At 45.8% G+C, this 17,265-nt stretch overlaps 1 protein-coding gene across 1 annotated transcript in view; it reads left to right on the top strand.

Moving 5' to 3' along the window:
• Positions 1-17,265, top strand: part of LOC120849953 — an 81,832-nt gene that overhangs the window by 43,623 nt on the left and 20,944 nt on the right. The window lies entirely within an intron of this gene.

Below are 17,265 nucleotides of genomic sequence, written 5' to 3'. Positions count from 1 at the left end.
TTTGTCTTGCTTGTCAACGAGAACACTCTCTGTACTTATATGTATATCCAAGAGAAATGTTAGAATGAACTAACTCGTAATAATTAATCGCTTTAAAAATATCATAAAACAAAAAGCAAATAAGTCGTATGTAATGAAGAGGTGAGATGCCGCATTTACATACACTTTTATGCTTGTAAATTCTCTTGATTCGCCGCGATTGGGCGTCTCCGTGTTCTGCAAAAAAAGAAAAAAGAAAGAAGCTCGCTGTTTTCTTTTTTTTTTTTTTAGAGTGTATGCGTAACGCAGGAATGAGATTGATGTCGCATTTGTCTCCAGCGAAGGGTATGTTCAACCCGTTTAATAGGAAAAGAAAACGCCCGTCCAAGAAATTGGTCAGAGTTGCACAGTTTTGAGCCGGAGACGTCGCGAGCCTGCTGAAAGTTTTGCCGTCACAAGCAAGAGGCATGCGCTACTCGCGGATTGGCCACGAGCGGCTGCGTGAGCTTTCGACTCCAACTCGTGTTCAATCGGCGAGAGCACGGGTCCCGGCCGAACACTGACGCCGCGCTCGTGTCCAACCTCTAGCCCCGCGCTTCTCTCATGTGCGTGACCCCTAATTTTCAGCACTTTACGACCTTGCTATGTGTATACACCTTTCCACCGATTATCAACAAAAAAAAAATTGAAAAAAAAAAAAGCATCAAATTGTTGCTACAGACGACTGGCTTCGCTCCATTAGCACAGGGGAGTTTAGGTGCCGTTTGGGGCTGGTTCAAAAGCTTATAAAACAGGCTGGCCCCATAAAACAATTAATGCATTTGAAAAAAAAAAAAAAAAAAAAAGAAACACTGGGTTGTGGACATTGGACAGACGCACGGCAGCGTCTGATGTTTCGCAGAAGAGATCTGCGACTGCGTCTGCTCCGAACGCGTTCATTCCACACAATCTTGCACACGTTACTAAAAAGTGTACACGTTACTCAAAAAAAAAAAAAAAAAAAAAGTCGATTACAATTACAATTACACTTAGTTAAAAAGTACTCAATTATATTACTTGAATCTTCGAAAAGAAAAGGTAATCGGCCCTTACTTGAAAAGGTAGCCCTTAGTTTTCCGATGTCTTGGGATTTCCAGAACGACTGATTTTTCCGCCCGTTTTCCGTCCGTCGTCTCCGGTTTTCAAAAATGTGTAACATCAACCAGCTCGCCTGCCTACTTACTTTATCTTGAAAAACGAGCCTTTTTTAACTGTCCATTATCGAATTAGATTCACGGAACTATAAAATACTTATCTTCTTCGTTTAGTATTTTTTAGTAGACCCTGGAGGAAGGATTCCTAGGGACAGCGTTTGCTCTCCCCCCCCCCCCCCCCCCTTCTATAGGGAAGGAGTGTCCCTGCACGGTTCCGGTCGTCGCCGGCGCCACACTTTCTTTACGAGTCATCGAATGATTCCTAAATTAGCCCTAAACGTAATCTATTACAGGTAGTTTGATTACGTGTAACCGTACCAGTCCGGTTCTATACAGCCGATTCGCCAAAGACGCGGCAGCTCGCAGAAGGCGAATGTTGGAACGATCACCCGTCACTGTGGCAGCTAACAAAAACGCAGGGCGTCGTGAGTCTTGAGGAAGGTCACGTGACACTCACGCAGCGATTTGATTGGCTCGCGTTGCTCGTAGCGTCCTCAGCGTTCCCTCGTAAGGTGAGACGGAGCATAATTCAGTCTATTGTTCCTCGACGGTCACAAGAGGAAGCCGTGTAGACGGTAACTATATACTTCTTACGACGTATCGCAACGGACACTAGGAGCTATATCCCAGCCTAGAGTAACTGTATATGCTCCGCTTGCGGAGCGGGGTATCGCAATGGTGCTTCCAGGGCGGCCATGTTGGATCCAAGCCCGCACTGCGGGAAGCGACCGTCGTTTTTGCTGGAGACAAGGAGGCGCGGCTGGCGGTTAGTGGTCCGAACCATGCAGATACCAAAGTTTCAGAACGAACCGGGATTTTGTTCAGAAGTTATAAGTGATTTGCTAAAAAGTTTCAATGGGGAAATGGTGCCTGTTTCGTCCTTTTTCGGTAACTGGCGCCCATTCAGCTCCAGGTATTCGAAAAGCTTCTTCGGCCGCCATTTTCCCATGAAATATTTGAATAACTTATAACTTTTGAATGAAATGACGGTTAGTTCTGAAATTTCGGCGCTGGGGAATGAGCGTTCGGCGATGTGTAGTTACTTTTTGCAGTACAAACGAAGTCGAAAAAAAAAAAACTGTAAATATTTTTTAGGCACTTTGTACAATGGTATAAAGTGGTCTCGCTTTCGAACGCCAGACGTCGCGGCGTTCGCAGTTCAAACGCCGGACCAAATACCGCAGAGTCTCCGAAATATGTGGCCAGACGATGCGCGAGGGAGCAGACGACGCTCTTGTTCGCTCTGCTTTGAGGGAGACAGTGGGTCTACCAGTCTACACTCCAAGAACCGTTCTGGTCGTAAAAGAACTTTAAGGTGTTCATCGGCTTGTCCATTGTTTGCACCAAAGTCATTTTAAGCACCCCCTAAAAGGGTTCTTCGTGCAATACATTTAATAGGTTCTTTTCGGCACCTTCTTTTGATGCGAAAGAGTTCTTCATCGCCCAGTTGACTTTCTATAGTGCACCGCCAGGAAACGATAATGCTTCAGCCGAAACCGTTCTTCAAGTGCTGAAATAATTGGGGCGTCGAAAAACCTTCCCAAAACAGTTTTTTTTTTTATATATATAATGAATCTATCAATTCTTTTAATCAGAGCTCGGCGTTCCGTCGTCACTTTACACCCTCATCTCCTCGTCCTCCTTTCCTTCAGTTTCTCTACGTATTGTGTATCGGTGGTGTGACGCCCTTTCTCGGAGCGCTGCGGAAACTGTAGACACTATAGCCTTGACAACGTCGCGCACACAATCGTTGACGCCGCGAGTACGATTACTTAACCCAAGTCGTTTTCCGAACGCCTCCTATATATAATTACCAGCGTGTTATATGGTAAGTATGCGGCGCTAACGAGGTATTCTAATCACGTGCTCATCCAAGGTTCCTATTTACATGTGCTAGTCACCTATAACGCATGCCGTCTACAGCATCCGCCAGCCATTTCTCGGGCATCGACTTCGGCGACACGTACCGCGCTCGTAAGCAACAAGAGACGAGGCCTCCGCCTTTCTCCATCCCGCGTCATCACAGTGGACGCACGCAGCGCCGCCTATGTTGCGTCGGCGTCGCCGCAAACGCGTCTTGTAGCGCACCCACGACGAGTGCGACGCTAGCTACGCGCGGCGACGGCGAGACGGACGCGTCCGTTTGACGCTTTGCGGCAACTCTTGACGAGCTGCGGCGTGTTGGCCACTTGGGGGGGTCGGGGGCGGGGTCAAGGTCCACGAACGATGACGTCGTGCACAGGCCTTTTCTTCTCTAGGTGGTATTTGCACAAGGCGACTTCGGAGACGGACGTATGCGTGCGAGCGTCACGAGGCACCCGATATCGGCGATCAGTTGGTGAACGGCCAAGAGTTCAATATCACCAATGACGCGTGTTTAAAGAGGGAGAGAGTCGCATTTCGATGCGGTTCGTTTTTTCCTTGAAACGTTGAGGGGCCACGCGCGCACTTGCGCGCCTATGAGTCTCAAAGTGAATGTTTTGGTCTCGCTTTTACATAATGCTGCATTCTAGAATTTTTTTTTTTAACTTACGAATGTTCTTTTTTTTTAATTTTTTATGGATGTTTTAACAGGGGCCACAAGCTCCAATGAGACGGCGCGCAGAGCCGTTTATAATGAGAGATTTTGGCTTTCTTAAGGGGATTTTGACAGCCTGGTAACCACAGCAGCGTAGTCTGACAACCGGGGGATGACTGGTTCCGTCCGCCGTTTTGTGGCTCTGGCTCATGGGAACTCTAAGCGATTTCTCAGGAAGAAACAAGACAAAGAAGTAACGCCATCTTGTGTTATTGCGACATCTGGTAGTTCTAGTGAGCAACAAGCTCCGCCCATTGGCCAAACTCTCTCAGTATAAACGGTTTTGATGGCACCTATAGCGCTATTCGAAGCGAGTCTGAAAAAAGTGAATGTTTTTTGGTCATCGCTTATAATGCTGCATTCTGGAAGTTTTATTTTTTTGTTTAATGCGAAAGCAGTAACTATATTTCATGGAGCGCAACCGGCAGCGTCTGTAACCATAGAGTTATATAATGTACGCTAGAGGTTCAATTGGCGCTAGTGTGCTGGCGCAAACTGAAGCAGACAGCAACCAGTCGAAAATTGACTTCCGGTAATGCATTTTTATGGGAAAAAGCGAGTGCATTTTCTCCCTGCGCTCGATCATAAGAGCAAATATCGCGAATAATTCGTGCGTATTAGGTAGCTTGGAACATTTCTCAGTCACACAGACGAAATAATTAGTCAGTTACGACGTTTTTCTTTCATATTAATTGCATTAAAAACGCTGCTAAAACGGTTTCGTACTACGTGTATATCTGCACTGTCGGACACTCAGCGCGAACACGACGTCGGCGCTTTTTAGCATGATGTATATTCGTGCCAAACGAACCAAGGACACCTGGAAACTGAGGGAGTCGGCAAGAACTACGCAGTAACACTGGATCAGTGTTACTGCGTGCGTGTACGATGAAAATAGATTGAAGGCCACGTCATATAATCCGATTTTAAATAAGTAAGTACCGCTTTAATCCTTCAGCTCTGTGCGAACATGCTTGTTCTACGTAGAAAACATCCCCCGCACGCTCGAAATCTTTGAGAACAAGTGCCCGATAAAAGCTGCCCTGCAGAGAAAATAATACAAACAGACACCTTTCGTAGCCCACGTGCTTTATTCTTCACGTTTTTAATTTTTTTTACCCGCTCATTAAGATGCACGACGGGGTCATTTTCATATAGCGACAGGACTGGCATATCAGCGATATACAAGCGTTACCAGCATGGCGGCGAACCTTGAACGTTCTCTATATTCCTTTTGATTGTTATTTTGCTTAGAATCGTCGCTTGTTTTTACAAACCTGCTGTGGAACCGAGGTGTTGACCCGTAATATAGCAAAGTTAAACGTCGTTCACCGATGCAGAAGAATGCGCTAACTAAAGCAATTACACTTTTACGATGTTAATCAAGGCACAGTCACGCAGAAATCAGATAGCTCCGAGCGAACGAGCGTTTGTTTTCTGGGGAGCGTTATCCTGACGGTTTTGCTTCGTACTAGTGCTGACGTCAGGACTCGTCCTTGTAAAGCAGCGGGGCAGCCATCAAAGACAAAAAGCAAAAAAAAAAAAGAAAACTGTTGTTATCATTCGCGTCTTCGCAGCGTGGTCTGATTGAAGGGGAAAGAACGCCCGCTCGCTTGGAGCTATTTAGTCTCTGCGTGACTGTACATACTATTCGGTACGACCCAAATAACCAAAGTGTCATTTATGTTATTTTCCGGCGGAGAGACAAAATGCACACGCGTTTTCCCATAGGAATGCACAGGAGCACCGCAAAAGGATAGACTGGTTTGCTGTCTGCTTCAATTCGCGTCCCGGAAGTCGCAGACACTAGCGCCATTTTAACCTCTAGCGTACATTATAATAACTCTATGCCTGTAACCGCAAAAAAAAAAAAAAAAAAAAAGCCCGCGGAGGGAATGCTTATTTTTCTATTGGCTGAGCAAAACGGCTCCTAGATAGACATTGGCGGCCACTTCACGAGAGGGCGCGCTCGGCCGCCGGCCGCCAGAGCCGTTTATCGAGAGAGTTTGGCCATACATTGGTTTGAATAGGCGAGCATCTCGGGGCCAACCACAGGCCGCGGAACAGCCCCTAGCGGTGGTCGTGAGCTCTAAATTTGTGACACGAGTAATTCAAGCCGTTTTAGCGTCGCTAATGTTAAAAGGTGTAACTCTCAGTGACTGAAAACTTTGTGCGTGCGAGGTTTTCGTCACGCCAATATTCAAGTGTAAAATAAACGAACGTGCGCTCCAAACCAGGGCCAACTTGCTAGAAACAGAGTCTCAGCTGAGACGGTGAAAGAAAGCACTGTCAAAGCCAGCGCACGAGCCGAGCGGGACTCCGCGTTTCCAGACGCTCGCGCGCCCCACCCTTTGCACTGTTTTCTTTCCGCCAGTCACAGGACGCTATTCTAACAAGCCAACATCAGCAGTGCAGAGAAAGGCGTGGGCACGAGCGCGTGGCTTTGGAAAGTGGCTCCTATGCACGAGTTCTCGTACAAACAAAAGCGTTTTGCTGAGCTAGGTTCACGCGCCTGTACCTTTGTCTTCACTGCCGACATTTGTGAGATGGAGCAGAGAGGCCGAGATTGAACGCCTCTATTTCACGCTTTGAATGTCGTTTGCAATATTGTGACGTCGCGGTCTCCTGATTGGTCGACGCTGTGTCACAAATTTAGTTTACGCTCTAAGCGCGGGGGGAATATTCGGCGCTGGCGGCGGCCTTTGCTCCGCCTATTGGCCAAACTCTCCCAATAAACGGCTCTGCCGGCCGCAGCCTCGGCAGTAGCGAAACATGGCCGTCCAAGCCAGTACACCGCAGACGAACTCAGAGAACGGAAGAACGCCATTCATGCTTTCGCATTCACAACACACCAGAAGTGCTTAGGTGTCCACCGGAATTTTTATTTTCTTTATTTACGAATTTTGTTTACTCTATTTGGGATGTTTTAACGGGTATGCAGGTATAAAAGCCTTAGACACTTAACAAAAGTTTAATCAAACTATATACACTGTAAACCTACAACAACAACAAAAAAAAAGGAAAACAAATCTTCGAAATTTGAAAGTGGATTTTGAGTTCATCGTTTTATGACAGATACAAAACAACTCTAAAACCACTTTAGTGTCCAATTACCGGATGTTATAAAAACCATTTGGTACACTCACGCACATAGCAATAACATAAAAAAAGGAAAATACTGCCTCCACCTGGTATGTCCGATAGGCGAGTCACTAAATGATATAGTGAATATCCCAGAGGCGTGGTAAATTCGGAGCATTTCTAGACCCTTTGTGGCGTCATGCATGGTGTCATTCGGAGTGCCGCGGCGTCACGTGTTAAATTACTTCAGGTTACGCGACACCATCACGGCGATGGCGCTCCATGAACACTGGCACGTAATCGCGGTGTTCACGTGATGATATCGCGGCGAACCTTGGATTACCTGATGACGACACGTGCATTTAAAGTCTTACGTCATCGGCGTGATGTTGCCAACGAAGCTACCTGCCAGGCGCACGAAAGCGCCGAGAAAGCTGTCTCTACGAGTGCGATGCATTTCAATTATGCAAGCTCGTTCCTGAGCCTCGTGTTGTTATTTGAGAGGCTGGACTGCGCGTACCCCTTTCAAAATTCAGAGCCATCTATGGGGGTAGTTTAAAAAGCTCCGATATTGCCGCTCTAACACCGGCGATCGGGGAACAAGCTCGCCTAAATCAAGTAACTCTCGATTTCGTGTATCGAGGGCGACATAAATATACCAATTATGAATGGCGCGGCGAAGCGGACAGAGTAAACGATGACCGACAAACATGAGTGTTGACTTACAACTTTTTAGATCATATAAGGCCACCGCGGGCAAGTGACATTGTAGGAACACGCGCACCCTTTTTGCATTCGTATACGTGTTTTTAACGCGAAACGAGGGGCTTGAAAACGGTGCGATATAACTTTTTAAATAGCTAAAGTACGTATCAAAGACCACACAAAGAAAACACTGAGTTTTTACAGTAGGGCCAAGAAAACCCCGATTATTATTATTTTTTTTTGTAGTCAGTAAACGTGAATTAGCTATTAGTAAGTTATATCGCACCGCTATCAAAGCCCTAATAAAATTTGGGGCCGTCTGTGCGACTCTAGGGCGCTGTACGTCGAATTGAAGTTTTGGGGTGTATTATATGGGACAAAGGGTGTAACAATGCACCCTTTTACACCTTTTTTTTTTTTTTTTTTTTTTTTTTTTAAGTGTAGAGCCTAATTGTGTATACCTTGTCTAATCAATTTCGCCGCTTTCGGCGCTGTGCTTTCGAGGACACTCCTTTTTCGCGGCGCGAAGGAGCTGCAGCAGAAAGACGCGTTCTTTGCTCCAGACACGATGCCAGACTTATCCCCGGAGACGACTCCGCCGTATCCGCGGATATGATGAGTGTGAAAGAACTACGTCATACGAGGCAGAAACACGTTTCGGACGGTGTCTAAAACTTGCGGGGTTTTTTTTGGTTTTTTTTGCTTGTATGGCGTATTGGCAACCTGATTGCGGCTTTAGACCGAGGGTCTGTTTGGTTGCCCAAGAAAAGTGAGTCAAAATCGGCGATCGCTCGTTCCTGTTTGCACAGTTTCGCGCTGAGTATGCAGGCTGCGGCGCGCTCGAAATACGAGCAGTAGCGCGCGCGCCCGCCTTGCTGCAACGCGGGAAACGCGAGAGGCCACATACGCATCGACGGAAAGCGCATGCAGCTGTGTAAGCCAGCTGACGAAAGACAGCTGTCGCACATCGAAAGACTAAAAAGGAAAAAAAAAAACGCCATAAAGACAAAAGCGGGTCATTCGCATACGCGAACAAAATAAAGAAGAAAAACGCGGACGGAGACGCAAACAATGCGCCTTTCCCGTTCCGTTTCCTCATTTCTTTCCACAACGTGAAGCTATAGACTGTACCAAAAATTGGCAGCTACTTTTCGATCAATCTATCAAGCCGTCACGTGTAGTGTTGCAACGTATGAGAAGCGGTGGGTTTTCGTGACGCCTTGTTATTAGAGCGTTCCTCACATTCACGTGACGTCCGGTGATCTGACGACAAGCGACGTGGTTCACGTCACACACCAAAGTCATGGGTTCAGGTGACGTCACATCCTGTCGCGTGGTGTTACGTGAGAGCGTGACGTCAAGGCGTCAAGTTACGGTGACGCGTTACGTCGGGTCTCCTGGCACAGTGTCACGACCTGGCGTCATGCGACGTGGCGTCGTGTTACACCACGACTCGACACCCAACGTTACCTGATCCAGTGACGCTGTGGACACCTTGACGTCACGCTCTTGAAGTGTCACATAGTCATGTGCCAACGAAGTTGTCTCGATTCGGCTGAAGTCTTCGTTCTCTCGAAGACTCGAGTTTGGCTAGGTGGTTTCATTTCATCTGGGCAGTCCAGTTGGGCGTAGTATTTGACTCGGCTAGCATTTTCATTTCGGCCAGAGGTTCCGATTCGGCTAAGGTTGAAAGTCTCAGTTCGTCTCGGGCATTTCAATTCGGTTGGAGCCTAATCCTAGTCTGTTTCAGCGTGACTTTAGTTTCACTGAAATATCCTCTTTTTGGCAAAATGAAGTATTGCTGCAGTACCTTGCTTTAACGTCTTGTCGCTAAGTTACCGAAGTTGTGAAGGCTTCATAGCGCGTGGTCTGTGATCAGTGAACACGTATGTCAGTATTGTTCATCGCGTTGAACTGCAAACACATCCATGCTTCAAAATAAATTCGTTGATTGGTTGCGGAAATACAGACGGGTTTTCCTGAACGTTTGTCCTAGCCGGCTACTTTTCATTGGAGTTAGAGGAAGATGGAAATATATAGTGATTTGTCTTTGTCGTTTTCTTATAAATAACTGCCGACACTGAAAGAAGAAACAGAGGTGCCTTGACAGCTCTGCTTCAGTTTCGGTCGAGGTGACTTGAGGATCCCGGGTTCAATCCCCACCCCTGCCCGTTTCGATCTGGATGAGCATTGTACCGGCGTGCGGTCGTGTATCACTACTGCGTGGTGCACGTTAAAGACCCCAGCCTAGCGGTTGTACCGCACTGGCTAAATTGTTCATCTACAGCTGAGACACCAGACGCCCACTGAGGCTGACTAACATCCGGCAGTATAAACATACCCACACCAATGTATTCATTGGGCGAAGTACTCTTCCACCTTAAAGCATGCGCCTGGTGTGTGCACAACAGTTGTACACGATTAAAAAAAATGTTATTTGTGCCAGTTAGTCGAGAGTACCGTCCTGGGCCACGAAGCCGTCTCAAGTGCAGAACCTTAATAACGTAAAATCAAGTCGCTAAAAAGAACGAAAAAGAAAAGGTAAAGACACACTTCAGTCTCCCAGTCACGTCGTGTTTATGTTTACATTAATATGCGCCCACGTGACATCTGTTTTGTTCTTCCCCCTTTTCGTCCCACCCAGGCAATGAGGATGTCTGCTTGGACCACTAGCCTGCTTTAAGCGTAAAGCGCGTATGTGCGGGTAGAACGCCAACATTTATAACCATCAATAATGCAAGTATGTGAATGTAGTATCTTGAAGAAAAATGCCAAGCTATGAAACCGACTGCCACATTACGATAGTATAAACCAGGGGTGCCCCGCATGCGGTTCTTTGCGTACTAAAGTGCGGTCGCGGCTTCCCCCCCCCCCCCCCCCCCCCGCTTCACTCCCCCGCCTCCCTCCCGGTCACGCGAGCATTTACCTCCCCCAAAAGAAAAATTAAACGCGTTTTAAATCGGAAGACAGGTTGCGGTTTGGTAGTCTTGGGCTACTGCTACCTTACGCACAGTCGGACTGCTTTCGACTCGGATAGATTGAAAGTAGTCCGAGTTTCGTTTATTGCTCTGAACAGAAGTTTGCCCAGAGTTCCCAACCCTCGCTCCCCATGGCCGTAGCTACGTTTGGAGTAAAAAGTTTCTAAAGTAGCTAGATTTGGAGCCGGTATTCCTAAAGTATAATTAAATTCGGAGCTAAAATAAAATTAAAAAAAAGCAAATTAATTTGGAGCCGTACACGTTTGTAGCGTCAAACGCAACGCTTCTTCCTCCGGGAAACTGCAGATCTCGTAAGAACTATTTCGCGTGGCGTATGTATAGTGCGCAAAACTTCCTTTTTTCATGAGATGAAAACGAGTTCAGAGCTCTACTTTTCTGTCAAGCTTTCGGCAAAGCCAATCACTGCAATCTCCGCAGGGAAATAAAACTGAGTGTGTGTACATACGAGCTGGTGATCGTAAGTTATAATGCAACACCTAAAACTTTCGTGCGAAAAAAAAAAAAAAGAAAGAAAGAAAAAAAAAGCACTTTCGAAGCTAAAGGAAAAGACAACGGTAGGAGAGTGTCTCAAGCGCGGCTAATTTAATTTATTTTTCTCGCTCCTTGTAGATACACCCGGTACTGACGTCACCGACTTCCTCAGGGGTGCACTCTTTTGCGGACACAAAGAGTGTACCCCGCGTATGCCATTATGATTAGGTATACGGACGGAGCTCGTCAAATGGCGAAGCTGAAAGTATAATCATACCGAAAAGAAAAGTCGGCTCTATATGACGCTGAACGTGACGCTTGACGTGCTTACGTCATGTGCGAGGTGTATTTTTAGGTTTAAACGTATGTCTATCTTCGTCGTTCGCCTAGCACCGTCCGCAGATTACAGCGATTGGATCTTCCACGTGCTTTGCGGAAAATTTGAATCTCCAGAATTTTTGAGAGACCCGCAGTCGGCTGTGTCGTACTATAGCACTCTAAAAAAAAACGTGTAAATCAACTTTTTTTTTATTTTGCTTTTTTTTTAAAGTAAATAATCTAGATATAGAGATGTGTTTAAAGAGGTTTGTCCTTCTCATGTTTTTGGTATACGCAAAACTTCCCGAAATCTCGAGGGACTCTAGTAGCGGCCCCAGCGACCTAAAGGGGTCGCTACTTCTCGACTAATGGGTGTCACTCAGTTGGTCGAACGACGTTTTAGCGAACGCCGACTTTTCATCGAAAGACACTTCAGCGAAACCCCGAAACATCTGTAACTCACGCTCTCAAAAAAAAAAAAAAAGTGCAGTTTTACACTCATTTGTCCCATACAATGCACCCCAAAACTTAAGTTCGACGTACAGCGCACTGCCATCGAAATAATTACGGTCCCAACTTTTACGAGGGGCTTGATAACCGGTGCGATATAACTTATTAAACTGCGAAAATACGCATCAAAATGTTAAAAAAAAAAAACGGATGTTTTGCAGTAAAAAAAAGCGATTGATTTTTTTTTTTTTTTCAGTGACATGTTTATTAGTAATTTTAATAAGCTGTTCCACTCGGCTATCAAGCTGCTCTTGAAAGTTGATATACCTTCGTTTCAACGTCAGTGCGATGTACGTCGAACTGAAGTGTTGGGGTGCGTTACATGGGACAAGGGGTGTAAGTACTCTACCCCCTACTTCCGAAAGTGCATGCTTGCTCCCAGAGGTTATATAGTTCTTGCATTGGTGGCCACGTTCTGTACGGAGAACAGTTGTCTCTGTCACTTGGTCATTGCTGTCGTTGCGATCGCTTTAAACGCATCCCACGCAAACGTGTGAACCGGCTTATCAAGAGCATTCCCTGGCTGCTATATTATTTGAGGGCGACGTTAGGAGCGCATGCTCAGAACGAGCTCACGATACTAGCCTGCTAAGACCGGCAATCTCGATGGTCAGAAATGCACGTTACAAAAGAACTGTGGAAGCTCGCCATCACCACACGCTCACCATGCCGTGCACACAGATATATGGACGCCTTAGTGAATACTCCCTCCTGCAGGTATGCGCTGATACGACAATAACGGAAAGGTCACACCGGGACAACTGTTCGCCCCTGCAAAACGCGAGCGGCAATGTAAGAAGCGCACAATTTGTAAGACCATTGTGAGTTGCGAGTTTCCCTGCAGCCACATTTTGTTGCTACCGTTTTCGTTGCCGTGAACACAACCGACGCGACTTCCCCCGCTTCGATGACTATCGCGCCAACCGCGGACGACATACGCAGTCACGGAAATCGGAAGTGACGTGCAGGTGTCTCGAAAGGGCCTATTCCGGCCAGTTCAGCATTTCCACTCTAGTTGCCGTTCGTTTCGTTGGAGTAGCGCAGAGCCGAATATGTATAGAGTGTGGCCTTTAATTGGGAAGTATAGGAAACAAATGAGGAGGCGCCATTGGCCTAAAGCGGGCTGGGCGTGTTCCAGGGCGTCCTCACAAATTCGAATTTTTACCAACCAGAAGCCGGAAATAATACCCTGGCGGTGGTCGCGAGAAACAAACTCAATAAGTGCGTCGGAGTAACTTTCGGTGACTGAAAATATGGTGCACGTGATGTGTCAATCACGGTCATCCAAAATCATGGTGGAACAGTGCGACTACCGGAACGATCGACATAATCCGCACGCCAGGCACCGAAGGCCGTGAATCTGCCGTTCGAGTGGTCACACTCTGTCCGAGAAAAACAGAGTTCGAGTGGCACATCCGTTTCTAACATCTTTCTGCATGATCATGATCGAAACGTCACGTGCACCCTATTTTCAACCATGAAGGGTTACTGCATCTAACTCTTACGCGCGTATTAAAACTACATGCCTACGATTAAAACTGTTTCTCGCTACCACCGCTAGGGGATTCTTTTCGGCTTCTGGTTGGTTAAGAGTGCATTGACTCTCTCTATTCGCGACTCCAGCAAAACTGACGCCGCCAAGCGGGAAAACCGGGAAGTAGCCGGAACAGGTCGCTTTGCGCCTCTTCGCGTCTCTGGCGGCTTTTGCGGACATGTGTTGTCAGCGCGGTGGCGAGCAATGTTATTTGACGAAGGTCCGATTATTTATTTTGCCTGAGTGTTCATTAGTGTGGTGATGCCTCAGTAGATTGTTTCCTTCCATCAAGTGTTTGAAAGCCCGTCTATACTCCACAACACACGGTCGCGTGCTTTCGATTTCTTGGATGGGGAGGAATCACGGAAAGACGTTTTGATTTCTTGTCTGTCTCGAATTGCATTCAAAGTGACGACTACTTGGTAACTGATAAGTAGTTTCGTTGTAAGAATGTAGAACAGTGGACTGAGGACGACAGACGATGTGTTTCACTGCAGGGAACACCAATATTGCAGTCAAGCGAATGGGAAGATTGGATAGCTGCTTTTCTTGAGTTTGATTGTGTTCGATTAGCTTCAAGACTGAGCCACCTACGCCGGTCGGTGCGATGGCTATTCATCTTGGCTGCTTTTCGCTGAAAAAGCCTCTGGACCACTCCAAAGGAGTTGAGCTGATTTCACAATTACTTGATTGCAGAAAACCTGCTCGCTGCATACGCTCAATGAGGGAAATTGTCTGCTTTCAAAAGGTGGCGGACGCGTCTCGCAAAGTTAGAAGCTGTGACGACTTTATGATCTATCGCGCCTCCAATATTTATATTATACGCCTGTGGAAGCCACCAGCAATATACGTCTACATTGCTCAGCTTGTCTGGCCACAAAAAATACTCAATTTCTCTATTCAGGATTCGAAGTCAAGTTCAAAGCAGAGGGGTTCTGCGTGAATCTCAGATGAAGACCCTCTTCACTTTGTCCGCATTCGTCTCCGTGCTACCGGCTAGAATCATTTGGCTGAGTTTGAGTAGTATCTCTCTGTCTGTCAAATAGACTTTTATTCAGGAGTTCACCTAATAGCTAGTCAAGAAAGCTCATATTTCAACCCGAAGAATACACTAATATCGCTTTAGTGGGACCATAGTACGTAATATAATACATAACCTGCATATTCGTCAAAATGACTTCTCGATTGATACTAACACCTGAATTGAAATACGAGTATCAGCTGCTTAGTGGGGCGCCAGCGGGTTAACGTGCTCATTGGCTCAAGAAGCACTTGGTTAATTTTCGTAATTTTCCTGCAGCCTGTGTTCTTGACCGAGCAGACGACTAGAGCTGTTTCTTAAAGGCGGGTACTCACAAAAGCTAGATTTCGCGGACAGGTAAGTCTCATGGTCGAGGCATGCGAGTTAACTGAAAATTACTCTCGGTGCAACAATTCTGTAGTCATCGCTGCTTTCCTTACCTGATCAAAACGGAATAAAGTCTATTACCGTCTCTCCGGAGCCCGTAGTTTCAGTTTTAGACGAAATCTCAGAAACAAAAGTTTGACATGAAAAGAACAAAACGCACCGGTGGGAAAACAAAACTATGCGCTGCAAGTTTATTTGCACCGGCTACAGTTAACCGTCACAGTTCAAATACCTATAAAATAGGGCATTAGACAAAAGAAGATATGCTAAATTGAATGTGCCACCTGTTCAGGCGGCCCGGCAGACCCGACGACGCGACCTGTTCCCAGCCGCCATGTTTGTTTGGTGGTGGCGCCCCCTATAGGCCGCTGAAGTCCTGAATACACGGCTGGGGTAGCGAAGAAACACAGAGGGTGGGAACGCGGCAGGGCATCCCTTTCAGACGCCCGGCCTTCAGCGCGCGCGCGCCTTGCCTTCCGTCGTGCTTCGGCTTCGCGTGCTCGTGCACGAGGCTCGCGAGATGCCGGAGCATTACCGAAGGCACGAAGCTCATGGTGGAGGCGGGGAAACTTAAACTCTTCCCAGCCTTTCTCGTCTTGTCGTTGAGTACAGCCATTGCCTACTGCTTCAGAAACTGCCTCCCGGATAGATGTCGGTTCGGGGGAATTCGTTGGACGCTCTCCGAGAACGTTCTGCACGATATCTAAGTCTACGAGTCTCTTCAAAACACTCCAAATAAGCCGCTTCTGAGAAACGGACGTCAATGGCGCGAACAGAGTGCTTGCGTGAGGCACGACAGGTACAGTCAAGGACATTGGCACGGAGAGTAGTTTTTCACGTAGCATTGACCAAAAAACAAACAAAACAAAAAACGACCCCGTCTTTGAGGGTAGAATAAATTGTTTGAACGTAGTTTGTTTTCGCTTACATCGTGAAAATACGTTCGAGTTCCTCTTATCCACCTGCTTGAGATTCCTGTTTATTTTTATTTTCTATTACGATTGTTGTATTTCTATTCCGTGACGCAGCTTGTCCGGTTACAAAAACTACAATTGGAAGTTATTTTGTTCAATTATTATTTATGTTACGCACATTTGGGTGAACGTTTCTTTGTATACGTTTTCTTTTGTACGCCTTGCGTCAGCGAACCGTTGCAATTTTGTGTCCTGTGATGGCGACGGCCTATTGTTAAATAAATAGAATATTGCTATAGCAGTGTTTTGTAATATTTTCTTAATATTTGTGTGGAACTTTTTTTTTTCTTTTTTACGTGTCTGTTTAACTAGGTAGACCACGTATTTTAGGTGTATTTTTGTTTTCGGAGTACGTACGGCGTTTGATTGAAACTATATCTCTTGCATATAACGGGCCACGTCATACAAGCATCACAGGCCATTAGGAGCTGGATCGTTTGTATTAAAAACGTACACAAATAATAATAATATTATTATCATCATTTGTTTGAAGTTAGATGCAGCTAAGACCATATTGATTTTTTTTATTTTTCAGCAGCTGGGCAACGAACTTGATTATCAACGGTTTAAGAACGACAAGGCCCAGGAGACCATTCCTATAATCACCTTCTCAAACACAGCTGCTCTGTGTCAAATGGAGACGTTGTGATTAGCCACGTTTGATACGTTGCGCTTGACCCTCATTTTTTGCCTCCGTCTTGGGTTTTTGTATGGCCGATTTGCTTTGTGTTAAATGGCTGATATGTAGACTAATCACCGAACCTTGGAGTGTTGTTTACAAGTTCGTGTCGTACTGTGCCGAGTTGACGGAAAGCTGCCAAGGAAACATTACACATACCTGCTTTTGACCGACCCAAGGTTTTGTTCATGGTAACACCAACGGGCTTTAAAATATATAATTATATATATAACAAAAAGTAAAAGCACGAACCAGCTTGTGTAAATTTAACATAATTACGAAGAACCTTGAGTCTGAGTCAAGAGAAGAATAGCACAAAGATAAAAATCTCAAACACAGGCGTGCTTTGTGTTTGTGCTAGTAGTGCCTTGCCTCAATCTCGGGGTTCATTAATTATGTATTTGAACGTTCACCTCACACTTATTTACCTTATTCGCAAAAAGTTTCGGGGCCATTACGCGATTTTCGGAAGAGACAGTTTTCTTATATGATCTCTCCAATGGACATATCAGAACAGCTTAAAAATAATATATGTTATAAAGAAGAATATATAGTTTGTTATACCATCTCATATGGTCTTGTATGCTGATTATACACATTCGTATTTTTTTATTACTATGGTAATATGGCCTACCCTAATCAAGCAAAAATGTATTGATGTGTCCAATAAATCTACGAGAACATACAAGATTATGTGATGCCATATAAGACTTTATAAATTATATAAGTTATATGCCTATTTGGGAAATTATATAAGGTATTTTTTCTATCTTCACTCGGGGAGATTTCTTTTGGTCACCGTTCCCGATGAGGGTCATCGAGGCCGCGGGTCGAAA

Source organism: Ixodes scapularis, unplaced genomic scaffold (assembly GCF_016920785.2).
Source record: "Ixodes scapularis isolate PalLabHiFi unplaced genomic scaffold, ASM1692078v2 PGA_scaffold10__122_contigs__length_95168666, whole genome shotgun sequence".
Taxonomy (NCBI): domain Eukaryota; kingdom Metazoa; phylum Arthropoda; class Arachnida; order Ixodida; family Ixodidae; genus Ixodes; species Ixodes scapularis.
The sequence above is the reverse complement of the archived record's forward strand: the minus strand, read 5'-3'. Positions and strand labels throughout refer to the sequence as shown.